Below are 18,719 nucleotides of genomic sequence, written 5' to 3'. Positions count from 1 at the left end.
AACTCATTAGAATCTTCTATCATGGCACTGGATGCTGATTGCCCAATTTGCATATCGATCATCTTCTTAGAGCCCAACTCAGGTTTTGTTGTCAGCAATCATAACTGATTTCTCTGAGTGGAACAGAAGTTATCACTATAAGACATACCTAACTAAACTATTTTAGTAAACTTTCATATAGTGTATTCACAGTGCTATTTTAGTTCTTCTCAACTAATGTTTCTAAATTGTTTTCTAATGCCAAATTGTAAATAATCCTTGACTAGTCCAAACCAAAAATATCGGACTAATATGAACTCAGATAACCACCGAGTACATGAGAGCCTTCTATAATTGGTACACTAATTTCTGTTTCTAATTTCCAAGCAAACTTTTGGAAGTGAAGCATTTAAGGACAATGACATTTTGCCTTGGTATTTCTTATCATATTTCCATAGTTAACAGACCCGGGATACTAGCTGATAATCTTGGATTTCATTGAAGACCAGAGGAAGCAGAATCAAGTTGTATAAACTCTTTGCTGAAAATTGCTATTTCTTACTCATTTTCTTCAAAATCTTAATTAGTTGTTGTGATGGTAGGACCTGGATAGAGAGATCATCTTGCTATAGAATCTCTAGCTTCCAGCCTGCAAGCATATGCATTCCATGGCATCCTTTCAGAGAGAATCAGACTTTCTTTACTGCTACCTTCTTGCCTAATTTGTTATGCCAAGCTGAGGGAACTTACCAAAACTTCCTTTTACATCTATCCATTCTCAAGAGTGTTTTCTACCTTTTACTTATATCCAATCCACATCCTTGCCTAGAAGTGGTGAACTTACATGGAGATTCAAAAGTTGCAAAATATCCATGGGTCCAATATACTTCTTGAAAAACTCAGTGACTCAGGCTGATGAAAGAGCTTGGGACCACCAGCCTAAGCCAGATGGGCCCTGGGGATTCAGAGACACTCCAGTCACATCAGTCTATGACTGTTAACAGCTAGACAACTGATGCATTCTGTACCAACAGCTGGAGCTTCTGGGAGGTCTTTAACCATAGCCCTGAGCAAAGGGCATTGAGGTAATCTGGGATGGAGGTCACCAACGGATGGAAAACTGTGGTGGGATTCTCACTGGTGAGGAGAGAGAAGAGGTTACAGCCTTTTTGCCAAATCCTCTGTGGCTGGATTCAGTGCCCAAGCGATGATTTCCATTGCGAATGCAGTCTAACATTGGTGGTATCTGTCTTGGGGAGAAAAACAAGTTCTGATACTGAGTACACTCTTTAGTCAAGAGACACTGCCAAAATGTGTTCTCTGGGTCTGATTTCACATAATTGTGATGGGAGATTTTCTTATCTGGAATAATTTCAGAAACAAAAATGCTTTTAGGAAATTAAATGAATGGTGAAACTTAATGCATTGCAATCATCCTGGAGGTAGAAGGTTCTGTATTCTTCTTTTTCAAAGTTTCCAGGTTGAAAGAGAACATGAGCAGCTCCTTAATCTAATTAAGGAAAATAAAATATAAAATAAAAGCAACTTTTTCTTCTTCCATCCCTCCAACCTGCATGTTTTTCTTTGAGATTTTAGCACTAATTAGTTGGTCACTCAACTCACGCAAAACTTGGTTCAGAATTCACTTCAGAGCTCTATGCTAAACAATAATCTGCAGCAAAGAGCCATGACCATAGACGCTTTTTTTTTTTTTCGGTGAGGAAGATTGGATCTGAGCTAACACCTGTCACCAATCCTCCTCTTTTTGCTTGAGGAAGATTGTCCCTGACCTAACAGCTGTGCCAATCTTTCTCTATTTTGTATGTAGGTCGCCGCCATAGCATGGCTTGGTGAGTGGTATATGCCCGTGCCCAGGATCTGAACCTGCGAACCCCGGGCTGCCGAAGTGGAGTGTGCCGAGCTTAACCACTATGCCACTGGGCTGGCTCCATGACCACATGCTTTTGACATTGTGCTGTCACTAACCAAAGTGTACAGGGTCATACTCTTCAGGGTCTACTTTCCCCAAAAAGCAGGGAGAACAGATGCGTGAAAGAACAAACACACCTAGCTCTGCCTAACATTATACAAATACACACAATTGAAGTTTTTATAGGTTATATAAGCAGTGATATAAGTGAGTTTTGTTTTGTGGTTTGGAAATATTTGTGCCTTTGCCTGTGACGAAGGGAGACATATGTGTTACATATTAAGCAATGATCTCTTCTACTTATCTCTGATGTGCATGCAACATGGTCTTTGCCATTGACAGCCAAGAAAGCTGAATAGAACATTCATATTTAAACAATAGGCTAATGCATACAAGACCTGGCCATACAACCAAAGCTATCCTGGGGTCAGGCTCAATAGCAGTCTTCTGTCTGAGTGCCAGAATATGAGAATTCATTTTGAGAAGGCTCACCCCCCATATGGATGCAGATCACTTACAAAATGTACCTAGAACAAAAGTTTCAGCCATGTTCTCCTCCCCCATCCTCCCTGCTAAGATGATGCCAGTACAATGGGTATCTTTTTGCCTGTTCAGATTATTGCTTTTTAAGCCGATGTTAATGCTTGTTGGTTTTACTGGATTCCGTGTATCAGACAGGATTCTCAAGTTCCCAAACACTCACGTGCTTGCGCACACACATTTTTATTGCACTAGGATTAATAAAGTGTAGCAAGTAATGAAACACTTTACATGCCTTTTTATTATAAAAATGGGTAAAGTCACCATAATATGTTTCTTACAGTGGTTGAACGTCCAACTGGATTATGAGAATAAATGAATTGTTTTTACTAAGCCCCAAATATTCTCTTCTCTCAGTCTTTCCCACTGAGTTTATCATTAAATTCTGACAATTGTTCTGAAGTGATATTGTCATGATAGCTGTAGGACAAACCCAGAAATAGACTTGTTGGTTTGCCTCATTCAAGTCTCATCTCTTCATTCTTACCAGAAATTGTGGTCCTTAGAACTTATTTTGATTGTCACTTACCTTCTTAGAGCATAAAAGGGGTTTTAGTGTACCCTTCTGTTCAAATTTAAACTGTTGACTTTTGTGTTTAAAAACTTTTCTAATTGACCTCTTCCCAACCTCTCCCAAAGGTTCATTTCACCACCTATGCCATTGTTTCTGTCTATTACTTAATAAGAATCCTCATTTCCTGTATAACTCTGCAGATCTCATGTCTAGCCCTCTGACAGCTTATAGATCTAATTAAATTCAATAAACACGTATTAAGTACTTATTTTCCAGGCTCTATGCCAGGCTCTATCCACTCATTTAGAACCAAATTACATACTATTTTTATTTATTTGTTTTTTAACATTTCCTCTAGGTATGCCATCTAGCCAACAAGAAAGAAAGCCTGCTCCCTGAGGGCATGAGTCTGGTCACATACCTCTCACGGCAAACTCCATAAGTGCTTAACACAGCCATGCACACACACTTCTTAGTTGATTTATTTACCCTGTGTTTCCAGCTGAGTCTCCTGTATACTACACAATTCTCCAGCTCTCTAATCCTTCCCGCTACCCTGACTGCACAGAACTTAGAGCCACATCCCAATAGAGCTGAAATGTATGATTCCTATTTCTTTCATTTATCCTGCTCTAAGCATTTGATTGTAAGTCCTTCAAGGTGGAAGTTGTATCCCCTGCCTTCTTTGTCAATCCCCAGAGCTCCTTCTCTGCTACAGCAACATTTCCATATGGTGCATTTTCCATGTAGTACGCTTCTCTGCTATAGCAACCTTTCCATAAATTCTGGTTTCCTTCAAGTGAGAGGCTTATGAAGAATGGAGAAACATGCACCTTTCCTGTCTCCCTCTTGTGCTCCTGCCTGGGGTGTGAGCGCTCACTGCTGAACTCTTCTTTGGCCATCTACCAGAATGAGGGAGCAATGCAGTGCTTTTGTTCACCCAAGCGGGAAAGAGATATTCAGATGAAATTGAATAGTATTTGGTCAGGTGTCTAAAGTTGGTGTTTGGGGGAAAAAGCATGGGAATACTTTGTCTTCACATTTGGTCTCCTTGTTATATACTGTATTAATTATGCAGGTGATTCAAAGCTTAGTTCAATGGATATTTGTCAGGTGTGCCAATTAGGAGTAGAAATAGGAGCCTGGGGCACTTACCATGACATTCAATATTCAACATTTAACACCCAGCATAGCAAGACAGGGCCGTCACTCACTGAAGGTGTTTGGCTCCAATTATAACCCTAGTAGACATCTGAATGCCTGGAAACTTTAGAATATGTGTCATACTCTATGTACCTTCCCCCATGCCAAATAAAACAATATTAAGTGTTTAAAAAATGTTATCAATAACATATTTTTTGCAACAAGACAATGTTATGAGAAAATAGGGAAAACAAATATGTCATTATCTTACAAAAATAGGATCATGGTGTACATACTGTTTTGTGATTTTTGTTTTTGTTTTTTACTTTTGTACTTTTTTATGTTATTAAATGTGCTTCTATACCAGTATATTCCAAAGCGAGTTCTGTCTTACATGAGTTATTAATAAATATTACATATTAAAAAAAGGTAAGAGTTTCCTGATGAGAAATTTTAGCAATGCTGGGTTAAATAGGGTTTCTGCTGTAGGACTTTTTAGAGGTTTTAATGAACTAATGTGCATTGTGATGCTTAAAAATAAGGGATGTAGCATAGTATTTCCCTAAATTATTTTACCAAGTACATTATTTATGTATTACGTGTGTGTGTGCGTATGTGTGTATTTATGTAATTTTTGTGGTACAGGCGTTCTCTTGAACACACTCTGGGAACAGTTGGAGACACAGAACTATGACCAATCTTAGGATATAACCTGGAAAATTCATTAAAACATGTTATAAAAATTCCTGCTTTGAGCTTGTTTCTTACGTGTGTCTATATATACGAGTTTCTTTATTAGAAAAGGAGTGAGAAATTTGACTACAGAACCATTAATTTGGCATATCACCTGCTAACATCTTATGGAACTAATGCTCTGTGTAACCTAATTTGTTACAAATGATGACTTGGGGCTACATGATCATTACTCATCCCAAGAACTGATGCTGGTCTTCTATACTTAACTATGTATTCAGAATATAGCATCACCGTTTGCCTCATAAAAGACACAATATGATCCACATCGGTTAATTTATTGTTGCAATTCTATCTTTGGTTTTCATAAAAATACATTGGCCAGAAAGTAAGCTATTGATCAGTACTCTGTAAAACTTCAGTTGAGAATTTCTTATGAAATTTAAGCAGAAATGCACCTTTGTGGGGGAAAAAATGGCAACAGCTTGAATTTCTAGCAGGGGATTCACCTCCATTAACAGTGGTCCATTTTTTTTCTTTGACTTGGTACCCTGCCTAGGATTTTGTTCCACCCAACTAGCATCTTTGTTTGGCTTCTCACAAGCCTATTTGTCTCCTGCTCCCACAGTTGTATATGTCCTGTGGTTTCCCATTTGCTCTGTGTTTAAATGAAAAATGTATATAGTTTCTCTCTCGAGTTAAGTTGTGCTTATCAGCATTTTGCAAAAAACAGTTTGAAGACAAATCTGCAGCAAATGAGCCGCTTGGTGCTGCTGATATGGTTTCTTTAAAAAGCAGAGGTTTCAGAAACAGCTTATCCATCAATAGCTCCAATGGCACATTGTGGTTCCTTTGCACAAACATGTCCCCTTTCTCTCCCAACCCTATCACCACAAAAGATAATTTACTTGCCATGTTGGCTGTTTTCCTTTTGATTTTAAGAATCTTCCCTTTCCTATTCTGTTTATCATAGGTAGTGCTGGGAAACTTCTATAAATGTACAACTCAACAATCGGTGATGTGCTTCGTGTTAGGACCATAAGAGGAAAAATGGTGAGTTTCACTCACAAAATGAGTGAAACTATGGTTTGGACTTCGTTCTCAAGCAGAATGTAAGGGTGGCTGACCCTCTGAACTTAAACTTTGGTCTCCTGATGAAAATATATTGCTCCAGTGAATTTTTGGTATACAAGTCATAAATGTTTGTAAATTGTCTTATTCATTTGAAATAAACACTGAGACATTTGGTTACATCCTCCATAGGGTGATCTTTAAAAAAATACTTCCTCCTGTTCTTACCTGCCTAATTTATCCACTTATTGGTATATAACTTTCTCACAGTGACCCAAATACTTTACCTTCATTCACCCTTCATCCATGAAGCACTTATGATATACTGGCTGCTGTGCTATACAGAGGGGATAGTCCACTATACGGACTTACCTAGAAGAAGTTCATTATACCCTACATAGAAACACACCTTGACAAATATTATCAGTGATACACATTTGCTAATTAGTAACCATGTACAAAGGATTGTGCTGGGCATTGAAGGAGGGTGAAAGATTGGAGCCTTGCTTTCCAGAAGCTGGGATGAAGTTGGAAAAGCAGGACAAGTTGTAAAGAGGGAACTATGCAAGTGTCACTTGAGAGGCCCAGCCAGATATTCAGCAAGGGTTACTTGACCTGAGTTTTGAGGGAAGGAGGGAAATATTGAAATAAGTGAAGAAAAGCAATGAGTACGTTTTAGTCAAGGATACCAATTTGATAATTGTTATCTTTGTAACTTTGGAAAGATCAATTTGTCTGAAACAACTGTCTTTTATTTCAGTGATATTCTTAATGTTTTCAAACTGCTTTCCATTGTTCCAGGAGTTTTTATTTATTTGGAGAACCTTGATGAAATTTGCGGACCCTTTTCCCAGAAGCTGCTCATTGCGTTGAGTTTCCAAGGTTTAAGTGACCCGTCAAAGGCCATTGTTGTCACCATAATTCTTATGTTTCCTGGGCATGACTGTGGACCAGATGCATTACATAACTGTATATACATTATGTCATTGAATCATCATGACACTGCTGTGAAGCAAACACCATTGGCATCCCTGTTTCACAGGAAACTCAAGATTAGATACAGTAGATTGCCTGAAGTCACTCAACTACTAAGAGTCAGATCTGGGATTCAAACATCTTGGTAAATTGTCCATTCCATTTGTCCCCTTTCCTTCTTTCTGTGACTTGCCAACTCAATTCCCCAACCAAAGTCTGGGTCAACCTGTTATGGTCTCTTTATCTGGCGTCTGGCTACTGTTTGCTTTAAGTAATGGCAAACAAACCCTTCACTTCCTTGGAGGTACTTATCGACCAGATAGCTCCGTCATCCTGCCTGTTTACAGAAATCAGATATGTGTTTGTGTTGGCACACGAGTGACAGTGTGTGAGAACTTAAGTACCTCTTCCTGGGGTGGCATTAAATAGAACAAGATTGCTCTTATAACTTAAGTGATAGACACCACAAGATATGATATTGAAAGGAAGATTTAGCATTTTTGTACAGGACCTAAGGACTAAGATGCAAAGTTGGGATGTCAGTTCCAGGATTGGATACAATTGTCCAATGTACTGTGAGTATCAGTTATGAGGAAGATATCAGTTATTAGGATGTCTAGGACATGAACTTGTTGGAGAAGCTACTGTAGGGAAAAAGGAAGCTGTAGAGAAAAAAATATATATTTTCCAAGTTCCCTAACATGTCACCCTAGGGCACTAGTGAGAAGCTTGTGAGAGATTTTACTGCCCCTGTCAGCACCTCTGTGGGGCCTTTTCCGCGTCACGTTCTACCATTTCTCCTGGAGGCAGCTGATTTTAGGCTGAAAATTGCCGTCATGTAAGTTCAGCCAAGTAGAAGTTGTATCCAAGCTGTGCCAGCCCCACCCTGACAGGACTGTGGGTGAGTCAGGCTTTCCCTGGGATTCAGGGAACCTTCTGTGAATCCAGAGAAAATCCCTCAGGAAGTCACGCCTAACCATAAAGGCTGCAGAGCCAGTGTGAATCTATCACAGGAGAGGAAAAACACTATCTCCCCCATGATGAATAAGGAGTCTGTTCCCTTACCGCAGTGTCTCTGAGGTGCCACCCAGAGCCATTCCTTGGTGGTGAAATGACCCACTTTCAGCCAGCCGTGCTGCAGGCTCACCGGGAGATTCTGCCTCTCTTCAGAAGACTCAGCAACCAGTCCTGCTTCTCTATTTCCTTGACTGAAGTCACTCCCATTAGCTCCTGCAACATGAAGGAATGGAAACCTCTTTGATGGGTCTGACATAACACAATCCAGCATCTCTGCCATCTCTAACCACTCTGTCTTTTGCCAGCTAGAGGCACTCCTATGTAGTAATGCCCTGCTTATGTGGGAGATCAATTGGCATTTCAGGCAAAATTGATGAAAAAAGGACTGGGAGTATGGGAGTAGCCAAAAGGAAATACCATTCTTAGAACACATAGGGCATGCAAGCTGTTTTGGTGGCTTGCTAGTAATTGTTAAGCAAAATATAAAATAAAATGAAAATATGGAAAACACTAGGTTAAACAATATTGCATAGATTTCTTTACTGCACAATTTCTTTATTTCTCTGTCTGTGTTCAGATTCGTTGTGAATCTCCAAGAGGGGAGTGTAATGGCAATCTTTCCCAAATGTTCTTGGTCATGGAATACTTTTAGGTGAAACATCCCACAATGTTTGTTTAAGTGCAAATGTCCACAGGGTACCATGGTATCACAACGAAACAAAATATTTGATGTTTACAATGAGAACTCTGAATATATAGAGAAGATTCTGTTTTGTCCATAAAATAGATTTTATGATGGTGAACTAAATTGTTAAAAATAACTCAAAGTTATTTTTTTTGGAAAAGCAGGGCATTTGGGTATATGGTTGGCGGATATGCCTACTGGATATGTAAAAACATATTATAAAGCACTAATAATTAAATCTGTGTAGAACTGGCTCAAGAATTGTTTAAAATAAATAACAGAGGAAAACCAGATATAGTCTATAATATACAAGTAATTAATACTAATTTTTAAAAAGAGGCATGTCAAATTCATTGTGAATAAATGAATTATGCAAAAATATTAATGCTGCAGGAGATTGGTGACCTATTTAGAGGAAGGAAATCAATTTAGATTCTTTTTTTTTTTTTAAGGTGAGGAAGATTAGCCCTGAGCTAACATCTGTTACCAATCTTCCCCTTTTTGCTGAGGAAGATTGGCCCTGGGCTAACATCCGTGCCCATCTTCCTCTACCTTACTGTGGATGCCTGCCACAGTGTGGCTTGACAAGCAGTGCGTATTTCTGTGCCCAGGATCCGGACCTGCAAACCCCGGGCCACCGAAGCAGAGTGCATGAACTTAACCACTATGCCACTGGGCCAGCCCCCAATTTAGATTCTTACTGCTTCTTATGTTAAAGTAAATTCCACATCAGTAAGAATGGTAATTAATGTAAACAAAGAGAACCGTGAAAACTAAAAGAAAGTAGCAACAAATATCTGTTTAATCTCTAAACAGATGGGAGAAGAATTAAAAGCATTCAAAATATAATAAAAAATAAAATGATATGTTTGAATATCTAAAAATTAGCCTTGTGTGTCCAAAAGCCCAAAAATCAAAGGTGATCAATAAACTGGGAAGTACTATACAAAATACATAGAGAGAAATAGACTCAAATAATTATATGGAGAACAGATAGACAATTATTTCACAATGGAAGAAATATCAATGCTATTCAACTTTTCAAAAGATGTTCAATTTCAATAAATATTGTAATTTTAGAGATTAAAAATCATATTTGCTAAGCATATTAGCAAAAAAAGCACACTCAATATATATGAGGGCGTAGTAAAATATTCAAATTTCTAGAAAAGTAATTAAATAAGATGAATTAATTTGAGGAATGCTCATAGCTTATGTGGTTTAGTATTTATTGCTTTACTATTTACAATAACAAAAATATGTTAAAATTGAGGAGTTCTTATTAACATTATTCTTAAGCTGATATGTACATTTTATTTGAGTCTTGATGCTACTGGACAGTAGCCCTCCTTTAAAATCTATTTTTAACCATAAATTTAGCCAAGCAGAGGAATCTTCTAGTAGAAAAGAAAATGAGAAGCTGATGACTCCTTATTTTGTTTCAAAGATATAAAGCAGTGTTTATAGAACTGGAGTGGTCCCATTGAGGCTGCCTTATTTTAAAAATGTCAAAAAAGCCACAAGTGTTGGCAACCTCAGGAGTTATAAAGGAGAGTCTGGATTGGTGACTACACCTTATAAAATCCGTAATAGTAATAAAAAAGAAGGAAGCAACGTTTCCAATAAAATTATTAAAATTTAGTATATGAAAGGTTAATCTGGTACTTTGCATAATTTATTTAGGTGGACTGATAATTCCCTAGCATGAAGAAGAAATGGAAAGTTATTATATTTCTACTTCCTTCAAAATCCAGTTTGCAAAAGCAAATTAACTTACATATTTACTATGATAAATTTTCCACCTGACTTGAAATACAGAAGTGGCATTTGGTTGATAAAATGTAAATACGTTTATACAATCTCTAACAATTTGTAAAATCTATGAATATTTTGTTAGACTAAAAGTTTTTAAAACCAAGAAAACACATGCGTATATTGAGACTCTTCCTCTCATATGTGGAGGCTCATATATATGGAAGCTATATGGGATGATAATTAAGACCATCTGCCACTGATTCAGATAACTTTAGGTTTCCATGCCAGCTCTGTCACTTTAAGACAGTTTCCCAAGCCTTCCCAAGCCTTTTCTGTAAAATGGGAATAATAACAGTACCTACTTAAAATGTTATTGGGAATAATAACAGTACCTACTTAAAATGTTATTATTGAGGTGATGCATGTAAAGTGGCACAGTTCCTATCACATTCTGAGGGCTCAATGAATAGTGAGTAGTATTATAATTATTTGCATATAAAATGTCTTTGTGTATGCTGGGTTGTGTGTGTAGTCAAGTAATAAGAAGTTACATTAAAAAAGAATACTTACTATATTTTCTAGGATATATGTATCAACCTAATTTATCTGTCAGAAACAAAGAGGGACTTGAATACCAGAGTAATAGGCAAGATAGCTATCCTAGGGGTTAAAGAGAGGTTGTCAGTCTAAGTAATGTAAGTTCACTTACCTCAATAAAGCAAGGACTTGGAACTTAGACTTCTTATATAAAAATCTGGATGTTCAGGGGCCGACCTGGTGGTATAGTGGTTAAGTTTGTGTGCCCTGCTTTGGTGGCCCAGGGTTCCAGAGCCCAGATCCCAGGAGCAGACCTACACACTGCTCATTCAGCCATGATGTGGTGGTGTCCTGTATACAAAGTAGAGGAAGATTGGCATGGATGTTAGCTCAGGAACCATCTTCCTGAAGCAAAAAGAGGAAGATTGGCAACAGAGGTTAGCTCAGAGCCAATCTTCCTCACCAAAAAAAAAGAAAAAAAAATTCTGGATGCTCAAATTCTGAACCCTCAGTGAAAAACTGGGCTAAAAAAAATCCTTCTATTGACAGAAGGAGATTACAAAGAAGCTTGTTTGTTTCTGACTATTACTGCTAGGCACAAGTCTCTCCTGAGAATTCATTCCCATGGGCTTATGTCACACTTGAGTTTGGTGTTCAAATTACATTACTTGCATAATTTGTGCCCCTAAAGTAAAAAACTTAACATTAAAATTAGTCTCAAGCTGGAGATGTCCCTGGGTTGCCTCAAAGAAACAAATGCAAAATAACTCTGGAGGAACATACCCTCAAGCCAAGCCACAAAGGATTTGTCTGGATAGAGCTCCACTGAAGATAAACTCACAATCCAAATTTATAAAACATATGAAGAAAACTATTACTATAAGCAAGAATTGGAGAACACATTGAACTGTAGGATTAAATCCTCAAAAGCTTCAGAAAATACAATGTTAACAGTGTTTTCTATAATAAGTATATTTAAAATAAAGTCACACAATTAGGAAGCAAAAACAAAAGAAAAGAACAAGGCACTATAAAAAAAGAAAAAAGAATCTATGGCAAAGAACCAAAGAGAATGTCTAGATATGAAAAACATAAGAATTATTATAAAGGGGCCAGCTCGGTGGCATAGTGGTTAAGCTTGGCCTGCTCTGCTTTGGTGGCCCAGGTTCACAGGTTCAGATCCTGGGAGTGGACCTACACCACTCATCAAGCCATGTTGTGGCAGTGACCCACATACAAAATGGAGGAGGATGGACACAGATGTTAGCTCAGGGCCACTCTTCCTCAAGCAAAAAGAGGAAGATTGGTGACAGATGTTAGCTCAGGGCCAATCTTCCTCACCAAAAAAAAAAAAAAAGATTTGTTATAAAAATACTAAATGTTTTGGTTAAAGGTATATTAAACATAACTGAGGAGAAAATTTATAAACTGAAAGATAGTTGTAAGGAATTTACTAAGAATGCAGTACAGAGAAATAAAGAAATAAAAATTTAGAAAGAGAGATTATGGACCTGGAAATTGAATTTCAACATATATCCAGTAGAAGTACCATCAAGTCACAATAGAAAAAATTGCAGGGTGTAGGGTGGGAACAATATTCAAAGAGATAAAGATAAAAATTTTCCAGATTTGGTTAAATATATGAAATCTCAAATTAAGGAGATACGGTAAGTCCTAGCCATGATAGAAAAAAAAAAAATTACTATCTTCTGAGATATATTGTAGGACACCTGCAGAACACTAGAGGCAAGGATGGTAAACCAACCAGAGAAAAAGAATGCAGTTCTCAGGGAAAGTTGGCAGAGCATACTTTTCCTAGGTGTGGGGATAATCTGAGTTACAAAGTCAACCATCTCTAATATGCATCTATGGGACAGGGTACTCGTTCTGGAACTTCCCTGGATCCTGTTTGGTCTGAATGAGAAATACAGATAATCCCTATTTGCCCAAAAGGCAATATAGCAGAAGGGTAGGGATAGGAGAGAGATTATGCATTGTGTACTACCCTGCAGTGCTGATCTCAGTTGCCTGGGAAAAACTCCTCTCACACAAAAACTCTATGTCATGAGGAGAATACTTGCTAGCCTGGATATATCTCTGACCCCTTGCCAATACAAATCTACAGATGGAGGTAAGCAATAATAAAAAGGGGCCAGCACAGTTTCTAAACAAATACACTAAAAGAAAAAAGAGGAAATAAACTAAATAAAAACAAAAGACGTATGAAAAACACTTACCAGAAAAGTATTGCCAGTAATAATGGCAAAGTAGAAGCAGCATTAAGAAAAATATACATCATCAAAAACACAATATGAGGCTTGGAGGATAGGATTGAGAATTTTAAGTAAAATACAATGGAAATGAATAAAAAGTTAAAAATCATTAGTAGAAAAAAAATCATAGATATGGTAAACATAAAGTAGATCCAACATGCACATAATTGGTCTCTTTAAAGAAAAGAACCACAAAAATAATAGAAAAAACTGTTTAAGAGTGTAGGTTAAGAAAACCATTCCAAAATAATGGAAAAACTTGAAATGCGTATTGAAAAGGCACACTATGTTTAAGGAAAAATTATCATTGAACTTCAAAGATAAATTGGGCCGGCCCCGTGGCTTAGCGGTTAAGTGCGCCTGCTCCGCTGCTGACGGCCGGGGTTCGGATCCCAGGCACACACCAACGCACCGCTTCTCCGGCCATGCTGAGGCCGTGTCCCACATACAGCAACTAGAAGGATGTGCAGCTATGATGTACAACTATCTACTGGGGCTTTGGGGGAAAAAAATAAATAAATAAAAAATTAAAAAAAAAAGATAAATTAAGAATTTGATGAATAGCAAGGTGAAAAGTTTTAGTCGTCTCTAAGGGGAAAATTGATTTCAGAGGTTTCCATAGCAGATTTCATTCCCAGAAGCCAATGGAGAAAATGCCTATAATGCCTGCAAGGAAAGAAAATATGTCTCAGCGATTTCTCTCTAGCCACTGTTGTTTGAGGAAAAAGGCAACATACACGCATTTTGAACACAGAAGTCAGTCAATATAGTTTCTATGAGCCTGCTGGGAGAAACTATTAGTGTATAAAGCAAATATGTAGATTATGCTTATAGAACATGTAAATGTTATACATCTTGAAAACATAGAAAAGATATAAATAATAATAGTTAGGAGGGGAGAGAGAAAGTGGAATGGCATAATTACACTGATTTAGTTTTCTTTTATAGTTGGGGGTAAAAAATTACTTGCAATTGATCAATGAAGCAGTAGAACTATAAGTATATTTAGAGGCATAAGGTAAAAAAATAAGAAAAAATATGATTAATATATAAATAAATAAAAATATACAGATATAATCAGGAGATGAAGATCAGAGAAGAGAGAGAAGAGCAAAGGGGAAATTATTTTTATCAATGCTAATAGGAGAGAATCAAAGATACTACGGAAATGAAGAATTAGAAAGTTTTATTTACAAAGGAACAACAGAAGGAAACTAAAAACCTGAATTATCAAGAAAAACATATTAAAATATTTTTAAAAGCAATGAAAACAAACATTCTTCCACATATGATGGCAGAACTAAAGATTAAACATATCTGTGATCCCAATAATGCTCATTTATTTTAAAAAAAGACTGATGACGACATCGACACAGCTTTATGCTATACATAAGACTAATGTCTAAAAACTGTTAATTTAAAGTTAAAAGTAAAACGATGGGAGAAGAAATATCAGGCAAATACAAATTTTTAAAAAGCAGGAATAATAATATTTAAAAAATTGATTTCAGGGTAAAAATTATGTTACTTTTACTCCTTTAAAAGCATTCTAATGGACTCATTTGTTGTTCTCATCCTTTTAGTTTACGAGCAGGTTAGTTCTCATCGTTAGCGTGATCTTATACAAAGCAAAAACAACATGAGGATGGAAACAATCTTCACACTGCCCTTCCAGTTCCATTCAAAAATACGGTTCCCTTGAGAACATCATAAAATAAATGCATGTCTGAATCTACTCTCCTTTAATCTGGAGCTCACTACGTGGTCTAATTTAGGCTTCTCTTTCCGGTTTACTTAGACTGGGCAGCCAAAAGAGCGCTAGATTTAGTGTCAGGAGACTTAGATAGATGTTAAGTCTCTTTACGCATCTCCTTGAATGAGTTTAGGCAAGTTTTTCAGTCTTTGTACACCTCAATTCCCTTACCTGAAAAATGAGAATTAAGATAAGTGAGATGGTTAGTCTAGATGGTGCTGTGAAGGTATTTTGTAGATGTGGTTAGCATACGCAATCATTTGACTTCAAGCAAAGAAGATTATGCTCCATAATGCTGATGGGCCTCATCCCATCAACTGAAGGCCTTAAGAGCAAAAATTGAGGTTTCCTGGAAAAGAAGAAATTCTGCCTCAAGACTGCAGCTTCAAATCCTGCCTGAGATTCCAGCCTGCCCTACAGAGTTTAGACTTTCCAGCCTGCACAATTGCATAATTACATTAGCCTAGTCCTTAAAAATGTCTCTTGATACATACATACATACTAATTCACACACATGCACATACACACACGCATATCATTGGTTCTATTTCTCTGGAGAACCCTGACCGATATAATGAGATAAAGAATATAAAAATTTTAAATCATAACACACATATATCTTAAATAGGCCAGGCTATTCGTGCACCTGCAGTATTCTTTCCCGGATGCCTACATCATACTCTCACCTCTTCCAGATCTTTGATCAAATGTCACCTTCTCGGTGAGACCTTCCCTAGACATTTTATTTACAATTGCGACCCACCAGCAGCCCCTTCTATCGTCCTTCCTTTATTTTGTTTCTAACACTTGTTACTCGCTTACATACTACGTATTTTACTTACTATTTGTTGTTTTTGGTCTGTTTCCCCCCCCAGAATGGAAGATCCATGGACCATTAAACATTCACCCTAAATGAGTTCCTGTCACCAGCCTTGTCTCTTGAACTTTGTCATCCAGAGTCTCTGGTGTGAATCTAAGACCTAAATCTGACTTCTCCATATAAAACACGTCAAAGGTTCAAGACTGCCTATACCAGCACTACCCAAGAGAACTTCCTGTGTTGATGGAAGTGCTCTATAATCTGCACTCTCCATGGTAGCCACTAACTTCATGTGACCATTGAGCACATGAAATGTGACTAGTGCACCTGAAGAACTAAACTTTTATTTTTTGAAATATTACTTAAATTTAAACAGCCACATGTGTCTAGTGGAAGAGAGTTTTGGAAGCAGAGGTCTATGTCATAAACTTCAAGCACTCCACGTTGATCGCTGCCTGATTTCTTCAGCACCATTTCTCTTTGCTCACACGTCACACTTTATACAACATAAAGATTGCACTGCATGGAGTTCTCCAGACACGCCATGTGAGTTGTGAGCTTGGTGTGTTTGCTTATGTGGTCCTCATAGCCTTTTGAGCTCCAAGCTCACCTCTCTATCAACCAGCTAATTCCTCTTATTAACAATTCAACTCAGGTATCATTCTCTCAGGGTCATCCCGGGTGGATTAGGTGCCCTTCCTCCACACTCTCATAACTGCTAGTGCATAGATCTATGATTTTATTTTTAGTATTGGACTCTATTTATCTGTTCACGTCTCTGTCTTCCCCTCTAGTTATTGATTTCCTTGAGGTCAGGCCATATTTGTGTTCCTATTTGAGTTCCTAGCTTCATTCCTGGCTCATCGTTAATGCCCAATAGATCTTTGTCAAGTAAATGAAGGAAGGAAGGAACGCATTGGGCTGAGTACTATATCGGAGCGCTTGGCCTAACAGACATGCCAATTCCCACAACCCCTCATGCTGCTTACATGAACCTGGAAAACCTGACATGGAGCAGAGGTCAGGTGGCGCCATTGTAAGACAGGAAGCTATTTCATACTGTGGCCTGATGTCTTCTCTTTGCTTCCTCTATCAGGAGGAAGATGGATTCCTGGAGGATTGAGGCCAACTCTACACCAAGAGAATTTTACACTTGTCTGTCTCTTGTTATCATTAGCCGCTAAAAAAGTCAGCTTTTGAAGCTTTTTTTTTTTTTTTTGCTGAGGAAGATTGGCCCTGGGCTAACATCTGTGCCCATCTTCATCTATTTCATATGGGACACCGCCACAGCATGGCTTGACAAGCAGTGGGTCAGTGCATGCCCGGGATCCGAACCAGCGAACCTCAGGCCGCCACAGCGGAATGCGCGCACTTAACTACTACGCCATTGGGTGGGCCCCTGAAGCATTTTTATGATCGTTTTCTGATTTCTTCCCTCTCTGTTCCTATCCATATTTGAAACTGTTGTTTGGGAAAGAAGAAATCTGAGCAGTGGCCACAGCACAGTCACTCTGCTCGATTCAGGTTTTCAGAGGTTTAGAGATAGTGTCTGCAATCCATCTGTGACTCGGGAGAGTTCTGACAATGGCTTAACTCTGGGTGAAGAAAAAAAATATGTTTGCCCCAAACAAGCTATCTCTGATTCTTCAAATTACACAGAATAGTGCAAATTCATAAGATAAGAACTTCTGTGGCAAATTCTTGTTTCGTACTAGGTTACACATTTACTGTGGATAGTCACGATGTACCTAAATTACACCCATAGTGTGTTCAGTCAAAGAGTTAAAAAGAAGAGGGGTGGGGAGGGTCTACGGAGAGGTGGGTAAGAGGAAAAGGCAATAAATCTCAGGCCCGTGGGATTTGGACAACAAACTGCACTGGCAAATCTAACAACTGCCAGCTCTGGAATGTGTCAGCATAATATCATACTAACTGTTACCTGGTAGGTTGTCAGAATTCTAAGAAATGTGAAGATCAAAAATGTTGCAACTGGGAGGTATTCCAAATGCCTTTCAATGTATATCTGCTGGAACAACGAGGCTATTAAAATGCTCTTTAAAAGTCTCATTAAAGCAATAATCTAATAAAAGGAGTGTATAATCTGAGAGCTTTGAGGCCAATAGCAAGTGAGTGCCAACAGAGCTTATTGACTTTACTGGAGGTTTTTCATCTTCTGTTTTCCTCTTTGTATGCTGAATAGTGACTTAGTTTTGCTTTTCCAGTAAGCAATGCAACATAACCATCTCTACCATCACAAAACTATAACATACGTGTGTATCTGCACATATAAATACAAATGTATGACAATCACTAACTTTTGGAGAAAGTGGAGAGTATCTGGAACAATAGCAGGTGACAAAGAAAAGGGAGATCTTGATACGTTGTTCCATGGGATGTCCATACTGTGCCCTTAAAATAATCAAATCAATTTCACATTCCAGCAGAAATGTTACAGACATACTAAAAAAATTGCATAAACTTTCAATTATAAAACTATTTAAGAACTGAATGGCATGATGCATAAACAGCTGAGAGAAAAATTTGGCCTCTTGATTTTTAGAACATTTAAAAAATCTTATCCAAGTTTTCCTTAATTTCATTAACCAACTAAGTTCTCTGTCAAATTCATTGTTTTAGTAGAAATCTCTTGTGGTATTTTAAATCATTAGTACCTTCTGGATGAACTAAACTTGTGTATTCTATCTACCTTTGTCATCTTACCATGTTGGGAAATATAATAAGGCACTTTTATTTCTTTCTCTTCGCCACCACATTACACAAAGGTTTTACCTCCTCTTCTGAAAACTGAGATGTTTGAAATAGGGAGCCCGTTCGTTGGTTTCCTCACTCATTGTTTTCTTATTGTGCAAACACACTTAGCCATAAATCATTCATTCATTCATTTAATAAATTGACCACTTGCTGTGTATCAGACTGCGTGTTAACAACTGGGGATGCGACAGAGAGCAAGATAGAATTGAAATTTATGCTAGTTCCTACTCTAAAATTGGCAATGGCCCCATGTTTTTTTAGA

The 18,719-nt window shown here is 37.7% G+C and overlaps 1 long non-coding RNA gene across 1 annotated transcript in view; it reads left to right on the top strand.

Moving 5' to 3' along the window:
* Positions 1 to 17,472, top strand: part of LOC131411131 (uncharacterized) — a 153,146-nt gene extending 135,674 nt beyond the window's left edge. The window contains exon 3 of the long non-coding RNA XR_009221501.1: positions 16,782 to 17,472. This is a non-coding gene — a long non-coding RNA (uncharacterized LOC131411131). The remainder of the gene's footprint in view (positions 1 to 16,781) is intronic.
* The last annotated feature ends 1,247 nt before the right edge of the window (positions 17,473 to 18,719 follow it).

Source organism: Diceros bicornis, chromosome 11 (genome assembly GCF_020826845.1).
Source record: "Diceros bicornis minor isolate mBicDic1 chromosome 11, mDicBic1.mat.cur, whole genome shotgun sequence".
Classification (NCBI taxonomy): Eukaryota; Metazoa; Chordata; class Mammalia; order Perissodactyla; family Rhinocerotidae; genus Diceros; species Diceros bicornis.
This window is presented reverse-complemented; position numbering and strand designations above follow the sequence as displayed.